Source organism: Coregonus lavaretus (assembly GCF_964263955.1).
Source record: "Coregonus lavaretus genome assembly, chromosome: 1".
NCBI lineage: Eukaryota > Metazoa > Chordata > Actinopteri > Salmoniformes > Salmonidae > Coregonus > Coregonus lavaretus.
The window spans coordinates 38,966,850-38,974,921 of NC_139988.1; the positions used below are offsets into that span (position 1 = coordinate 38,966,850).

General features: G+C 41.9%; 1 pseudogene across 1 annotated transcript in view; it reads left to right on the forward strand.

Moving 5' to 3' along the window:
- Positions 1-2,600, forward strand: part of LOC311133148 (serine-rich coiled-coil domain-containing protein 2-like) — a 115,706-nt pseudogene extending 113,106 nt beyond the window's left edge. The window contains exon 11 of the transcript in view: positions 1,875-2,600. The product of the transcript in view is annotated as a serine-rich coiled-coil domain-containing protein 2-like (transcript). The remainder of the gene's footprint in view (positions 1-1,874) is intronic.
- The last annotated feature ends 5,472 nt before the right edge of the window (positions 2,601-8,072 follow it).

The following is an 8,072-nucleotide window of genomic DNA, read 5'->3' on the forward strand; positions in this document are numbered from 1 at the left end:
TCTGTTACTTGAACTTTGTGAAGCATTTATTTGGGCTGCAAATTCTGAGGCTGATAACTCTAATGAACTTATCCTCTGCAGCAGAGGTAACTCTGGGTCTTCCTTTACTGTGGTGGTCCTCATGAGAGCCAGTTTCATCATAGCGCTTGATGGTTTTTGCGACTGCACTTTAAGAAACGTTCACATTTTCCGGATTGACTGACCTTCATGTCTTCAAGTAATGGACTGTCGTTTCTCTTTGCTTATTTGAGCTGTTTTTGCCATCATGTGGACTTGGTCTTTTACCAAACAGGGCTATCTTCTGTATACCAACCCTACCTTGTCACGACACAACTGATTAGCTCAAATGCATTAAGAAGGAAATGAAACATGATTCCATATGTGTTATTTCATAGTTTTGATGTCTTCACTATTATTCTACAATGTAGAAAATAGTAAAAATAAAGAAAAACCCTTGAATGAGTAGGTGAGTCCAAACTTTTGACTGGTACTGTATGCGTGTTTCTCGCTTCCTCTCTCAGTCTGCCTTCTGCTAGTTTGTCTCATCTCCTATCTCTCTCTCCTTCCATCTATGGAGTGATTTCATTGCCAATTTTATTTGAATTGCATAATTTTGCATTTGTATTAGGATATTGAATATGAATGTAATATTTCTGAATTTGTAATGCACAAATTGAATCATTGATTTCATAAATTGAAGAGCGTACCGTAAGCTCACTCCACAGTTAGCTTGATATGTTTCGATATCTCAAACGGTTGGTACGTTGACAAGGAGGGTGGTCAAGTGTGTTTGTGAGGCAGAGGTCCTGACAACGAGAAGAGTATTAGCTCCTTTTCATAATAGCTTATAGCCAAAACAGTTGAAATGCTAGACAGTGGCTTTCCCCGACCACATCACCGGGGGCACCACAGTAGTTTGTAAACTTGACAATGAATGCAATACCTACCATATTGAAAATGAATATATAAATAATTAATTTGAATATTCAGTTAATTTCAAATTGAATTTTAAAACTGAATGCAATATTCATTCAGTTTCAAATCATGAAATACAAGTTACATTTACGAATTCAATGATTCAATTGTGCATTACAAATACAAAAATATTACATTCAAATTCAATATCCTAACACAAATTCAAAATGATGGAATTCCAATACAATTTCTGTTGGCACTGAAATCACTCCATACCATCTCTCTCTCTCTCTCTCTCTCCTGCTCTGGGAATGCATTGTCAATGTTTTCTCCCTCTGCCTCTCCCATAATGCCTTTGGAAAGGAGTAGATCACCTAGTGCATTACATCACTGACAAAGCTTAGTACAGTAACCGTTTCCGATCTCTCTAACGTCTACCCATCACCCTGGGCCCTGCACGCTGGCATGGCATGACATGGCACGATGAAGGCATGCCAGTGTTCATGTGCATCTGCATGCCGTGGGTTTTGGAGTCTACCTTGTGTTCCTGACAGACCTGGGATAACTATAGTTTTTAAATATGCTTTGTGGAAAGTAACTATTTTATGGGGGGAACAAATAGTTACTTTGGAGGTGAGTATTTTAATAAGATCCCAAAAATGACTGCTTTTTAAAACTATTTGAATACAGATCTCAGAAAGTGACTACTTTTTAAAAAATGATTGGATTGGATGCCTTTAACTAATGGTGGGTTGTGTCTGGAACATAAACTATTGGATTAGCTGCCTTCAACTAAAGACAGGGCTGTATCAGGAACTGCATAAATAGAATGAATAGAGCAAACATTTATATTCCAATATATCTGACAGCAGTTCAAATGTGATGTACACAATATATGTATAACTCAACATTTTCAGTGAATTGATAATAATGTGTTTATTTTTGTTTTTCATCTATAGCCTCAAATACAGCCTTCCAGCCCCAGCCACCACGGGCACCTCACCCAGGAAAGACTAGTAAAAACAGCCCTCACAGAGGGCCACAGTGACCACCAGAGAGGGAGGAGGACCAGGGGAGATGGGTTCCCCTGCACAGACTCTGACCCCCCTGCTGGAAGCCCGGCCATGGGTGTGAACACTCCCCCAGTGCCTGACCCAGATGAATTGAGCGTGCTGCTTAGCACCCAGCTCAACATCCATGACAGAGAGGGGCCTGGGACCACCCCCAGTCCCACCCAGGGGCTTGCTGCAGCCAGCAGCCCAACCCCAGGAGCTGTGTCCAGGCCAGAGGGAGGGCAGCGAGCCTCTCCAGTGGGGCCACAGGGCCCTCGCATCCTGCAGCCGCCCCGCCTCCACAAGCGCGTGTCCATCCCGGCTCTGCCTCAGGGGGGCACTAATGGCTCTCTTCTTCGATCGGGCTCTTCAGCGCTGCTGGCCAACCACAGGACCAAGCAGCTGCCGCCTCCCTCCAGTGGCATGTCCTGCTTCAATTCTGGTCCCCAGGCGGTGGGCCCGTCTCTGGACCATGGGGTGCTCGCTAAGCCCCGCACGCTGGGGGTCAGGAGGGACCTCGGGAGCACCAGCTCTCCTAGCCCTAGTCTGGAAATGCCAGACCTGGGACTGCTCAGAGCCAGAGTCCTGGTTCCCCCCAGCCTCTCACGCCTCCCCATGCCAAAGATCCACTGAAGAGTTCACATAATCAAACATGGCATGTTATATACTGTATAACATCCCTCCTCTTCCACCTACTCATGGTTACTGCTCACCATGTGTGTGTCCATATGTGTGTGTGCCCATAGCTCCTTATGGACATTCAGGAACTGCCCTTAACTATTGTTTGAACTTCTGCTGAACTGAACAGAATATGTAGCATGGTCCTGTCTTAAAATGTACAATATGCAAAGGTACAGTACAGTGCACATCTATTCTAAATGGCTTCCACAGGTTATGACTGAGATACACTGAAGGACTGTTTTCTCCTTTATAAAATGTCCAGTCACTTGCTTAGCAGCCTTTTATGGCACATTGTCTTATGCAGAAAAATAATGGCTAACATTCATAGTTTCTCTTTGGTAATCTCTCACATGTAGAGCTCAACTCTACTCAAACTCACATGGGTGCTTCCCTTTGAAACAGCAGCACATGGTTTGACTACAGGCTTTCAGCAATGTTCAATTTCTCCCAGAGGGTAAAAATAGAATGAAAGAAAAAAAAGCAGATTGGGGAAAGAAATAGGGAGTGGAGTTTTCTGCATAAACAGGGAAATGGGTTGAAAGAACAATCGTTCAATAGAAAGAGGCAGTGTTTCAAGTATTTGCTCTAGAGTCTGTCCTTCCACTAAACTCCCTGATGTACCTCTTTCAGACTAAGCGACAGGCACCAGTAAACTCACAGTGAACTCCTGATCACCTGAACATTGGATAACATAGGCTTACCAGATATTATCTACTAGATAGTTTTGGTTCAGTAATGGACTGATTAAGACAACATTGTTGAACTCCACTTCATTACATTTAGGCTACTTAGATATTATTATTTCAAGATTTTATTAGTAAGGAATTAGCACGTATAATTTGACTACAAAGGATTAAGATAACTTTTGCAGTCAGTGTGCACATACAGTCACACAAGGAATCTTTGCTCAAGCATAAACACAATTACAACTCTCGCACAACTCTCCAGAATAAAACACAGTTCATCTTGTAGTCCTGTTCCACCTCTGAGGTGAGATGTTGGGGCACTAATTCTTACTGTACTGTATGTGAGTGTGTACGTTTGTGTGTCTGTCTGTTGCTCCTCCTTTCCTCTGTGAGGGTTTAGTGTGTTTTGAGTTATCAGGGCTTAGTTTAGTTTGAGGATTTGAGGAGTTTGAGGGTTGTGTTTATCTCCTCTTCAGAATAGTGGTTCATGTTTGGATGCCTCCAGATATGGAGAGTATGTTAAATGGTTTCTGAAAGAGACTATGGCAGCTTTCATGCATGTGGGCTATGGCTGTAGGTGTATGCTTGTTTCACTCTCTGTTTTACAGTACCCAATAATACATACTGTATATACACAATTCTGGAGAATTCCCAGGGGCATTGATCCATCTGTCCCCTACAGCAAAACAAGATGGCTGCCAGTGTAGTGCTAGGGTGACTGAGCTAAGCCCAGGTGATGACAGGACTCAGATAAACTGGTGTGTGTGTGTGTGTGTGTGTGTGTGTGTGTGTGTGTGTGTGTGTGTGTGTGTGTGTGTGTGTGTGTGTGTGTGTGTGTGTGTGTGTGTGTGTGTGTGTGTGTGTGTGTGTGTGTGTGTGTGTGTGTGTGTGTGTGTGTGTGTGTGTGTGTGCGTGCGTGTGTGTGCGTGAGACCAGGTTTCCATCCAACCTTTTTATGCGAGTAAAGTAAATGTCAGATAAAACATTTCATGACAGGCATGATGACAACTTTCCAAATGTCGATAAAACTAAATACGCTAGACAAGATGGGATCTTTTTGGGTCAGTAAAATTAATTATGTGAGAAATGTCTGTGGACACTTTTATGCCCAAATATTAAACAGCCTTTTATCCACAACAAGTGAATTTGATGGAAACACATCTCTGGTGGGAAAATGCGCATATTGTTTTTATGCAGATTTTTTTATATTTGCATGTAAATCTATCGCCAATTGGATGGAAACCTAGGTTGTGTCTGTTTTGTGTGAAAGAGAATTGTTGTGTTTGCCATGGTGAGATGTTGTCCCATGCCATACGGCCCTGTCACTCAACACTGCTTGGTAATGCCAAACAAATAAATCAATAGGACCTTTGTTTTTTGTGAGATTGTGTGAGAAGGAAGGAGAGAGAGCGAGAGAGAGTGTATGTGTGTGCTACGGTCCAGAGAATAGCCCAAAAGTATCACCCCGCTGTGTGTGTGTCTCTAGACATACCAATCTGGCAGTGTTTTCTTTGGGTGTGTGTGAGAGGTGTATAATATTATGCCCACAGACCACATAAATCATGCTAGGGAGAAAGGGTAGTGCTGTTCTGTCCATGAGCCATTCAAGAGCTTTCATCAATAATTCTAAAGCAGGAGTCTAGCTAGCTCAGGGGTGTCCAACAGGTCGATCTTGCAGCCCGCCTAGGAGTAGCTCGCCAAGCACTGTTAAATCACAAACTGTCATAAACAAATCTCACAAATATCAGACACTGCAAGGTCCCGGGTACTATCCAGTCAAAGCCACATTGACATTATCCCACAGCTGGTTAGCCACTATTGGCTTAAAAAGCCAAATCTAACACAATATCTGCCAATTCATTTCCAGAAATCTTGCCCCTGTCTGTGTGGTGCACGATTTTGTCTATCACCTTTTATAGCCAGTTAGCGATGCTAATGATAGCCGTCTTGAGTGTAGACATAAAGGCTTTCCCCAAAACCTTCTCAATTAAATGTAGGCTTACCTGACAGAATTATATCATGATTATTTGTATCAATTGGGTGGGCATTTGTTTTGCAAACACTGCCATGATATGCAGTAGGCCTACAGCAACATAGCTAGACAAAAAACATGAATCTCTTGCTTGGTGCACACTTGACTTAAAAGGGAATTACACTCAAACATTTATATTTGTTAATTTTTGTCCAAACCTCAAAAATTGTATTCTGATGTGATGTATATATTGGCATGGACTCTAAACATCCAATTGTGTGGTTCCTCTATAAATAATTGTAATTTTGAGAGTGAAACAGAAAAGGATAGAAATGAAATACAAATAAGTAGCTCGCAACATTTTAAAAAGTAGCTTTAATGTTAGAAAATGTTGGAGACCACTGAGCTAGCTAAACCACAACAAAGAGCCCCAAAATGCAATAAAACAAGTTAAATTAATTTGCCATTTCTAACACATTCTCTTTAGTGGAGAAACTAACAGCCTGTTTTGTACATTGTGTTAGTTAATGGGACACCAAAGGGACATAGCTGCCTGCCTATCATCATTAGGATATTATACTTAACTGTTTTGTAATTATTGCTAAAGAATACAGATTTAATGCAATTGAACAGGTCGAATTTAGGACAGGGTTGTCCCCTCTGCTGTTTTGAAGTCTGTCCAGGCTTTGAGCGTACTCTGATCACCATTTCTAACAACATGGAGGGTTTATTCATACGTCTACCTGCACTATTTATGCAACAGGACTGCAATTCCCTGCAGTTTCCCACTTACACATACACCACTATTATTTACACACCTCTTACATTTACATTTTAGTCATTTAGCAGACGCTCTTATCCAGAGCAACTTACAGTTAGTGAGTGCATCCATTTTTCATACTGGCCCCCCATGGGAATCGAACCCACAACCCTGGCATTGCAAGCGCCATGCTCTACCAACTGAGCTACAGGAGGCTACATCTGTAGCAACATTTTACACACCATTTAACTCATTTGTTGATTACTTACTTACTATAGTGTAATTGCAACCTTAGAGAGATGTCACGACTTTCGCCGAGGCTGCCACCCCTCCTTGTTTGGGAAGGCTTCGGCGTCCGTCGTCACTGGCTTACTAGCCACTGCCGCTCCATTATTCATCATTCCATTTGTCTTGTCTTGTCAATCACACACACCTGGTTCTTATTCCCTTATTAGTCCGTGTATAAGTGTTCCCTCTGCCCCCCTTGTCCTTGTGGGTGATTGTTAATTTGTGAGAGTTGTGTAGCTCGGTGTAGCTACTCGTACATTGTTATTGCCGGGGTAGATATTTCCCCTGTGCCTGTTATTGTTGGAGCTACCATTACCTTGTATTGCCAGGGTAGATTTTCCCCTGTGCCTGTTTTGTTTGTCGCTATCCAGTGCTATTTGTGTACGACGGAATAAACTCTGCATTTACCTCCTGCGCCTGACTCCTTCTATCACACTCATCACAAGAGAGGTATTTGTGTATCTTAAATGTTCATAAAAACAATACATTTCTAGTTCCTGTATTACATGTCAAATCACCTATCAGCTCAATCCTAATGTAATGCATTGTCCCATTGTATAACATGCAATATTGTCTTGAATTTAGAACTATATTAACCGTTATCGATACTGATATTGAAGCAATGCTATGTCTAATAACTGTTGCTAACCTTTATGCAAATGAAGAAAATCAAATCAAAAGCTTAGCTAATTGTTTTGTGCTGTGTTCCTTTCTCCCTGTTTGTACTGCACTCACAATCTTTCTCATCGAGGTTGTGTGAGACCACAATAAAGGCTCTACCAAACCTGCCAAGTCTGTTTGAGTCATTTACCTCAGGTCAAGTAGAGAAAGATGTCAGGTTCTTGTTGTACAGGACTTCACTTCTTCATGCTTCAAAGAAGGTTGCATCAAACCCTGTTTATGTGGGCCATTGTTGTCTGTTGCTCGTTTTCATCAACTGTTTCAGACCTGCCATGCCAGATATGTGGATGTCAAGTGACATTCATTGATGTAATACCAGGAGGAATAGAGAATGAATGACTGTAGCCAACTAGGTCTAGGATTGATGGCAACAGATCGATGGTTATCCTGATGTGATGTGCCGCTGCTGTATGAGGTTAGTGGATGGAATAAATGGAGATTGTGCTGAAAGTACTGCGTCTTGTGTAATGACTTATTATATACTTATTCTAGTCCTAACTGTAAGATCTAGATAAGAGTGTCTGCTAAATGACTAAAATGTAAAAATGTAGTCACATATATATTTTTTATTTACTACAAAATCTTTCCACAGCCTAAAAGCAGAATCCTTGAAGCCTTCAACAGAATGTTGACTTCAACATCCCATATCAGAATTTGTAGTGATATTCCCTGTAGGTGTGATAGACAGATGAGAAACCCTACACAGATAACGATACAGTTTGTAGATGTCCTTGGGGTATCATGGGCTTTTATTGCAGCTAGTTGCCCAGCTTTGAAGGTTTGGGAGAGTTATCATCCTTCAAAGGAGAGTGTGGAAGATCCAGCTAGCTGAAGTGCAACAGGGAGAAGGGGAGGAACTAGCCTCTTTGAAGATGCGATATTTTTTAAGCCTCACTTGGCAGGACAGTGTATGAACTCTGACCTCACTTCCGCACCAATCACTGTCACCCTATTGACAGCTTGGGACAAGAGGCAGCCTCAATTCCATTACTGTTAATTTGTTTTTAGGGACATGTCAACTTTGGTTTGTGGGTGAT